Source organism: Arachis duranensis, chromosome 4 (genome assembly GCF_000817695.3).
Source record: "Arachis duranensis cultivar V14167 chromosome 4, aradu.V14167.gnm2.J7QH, whole genome shotgun sequence".
NCBI classification, from domain to species: domain Eukaryota; kingdom Viridiplantae; phylum Streptophyta; class Magnoliopsida; order Fabales; family Fabaceae; genus Arachis; species Arachis duranensis.
The window spans coordinates 89,757,399-89,757,887 of record NC_029775.3 but is presented as its reverse complement, the minus strand read 5'-3'; positions in this window follow the sequence as shown (position 1 = coordinate 89,757,887).

The following is a 489-nucleotide window of genomic DNA, read 5'->3' as shown; positions in this document are numbered from 1 at the left end:
TTCAAGATATATATGCACTGTTTAAGCATACATTCAGAAAACAAAAATATTGCCACCACATCAAAATAATTAAACTGTTATAAAATTCAAAATTCATGCAATTCTTCCTTTTTCAATTAAGCACATTTTTATTTAAGAAAGGTGATGGATTCATAGGACATTCATAACTTTAAGGCATAGACACTAAGACGCTAATGATCACAAGACACAAACATGGATAAACATAAGCATAAAATTCGAAAAAACAGAAGAATAAAGAACAAGGAAATCAAAGAACGGGTCCACCTTAGTGATGGCGGCTCTTTCTTGCTCTTGAAGATCCTATGGAGTGCTTGAGCTCTTCAATGTCTCTTCCTTGTCTTTGTTGCTCCTCCCTCATGATTCTTTGATCTTCTCTAATCTCATGAAGGATGATGGAGTGTTCTTAATGCTCCACCCTTAGTTGTCCCATGTTGGAACTCAATTCTCCTAGGGAGGTGTTTAGTTGCT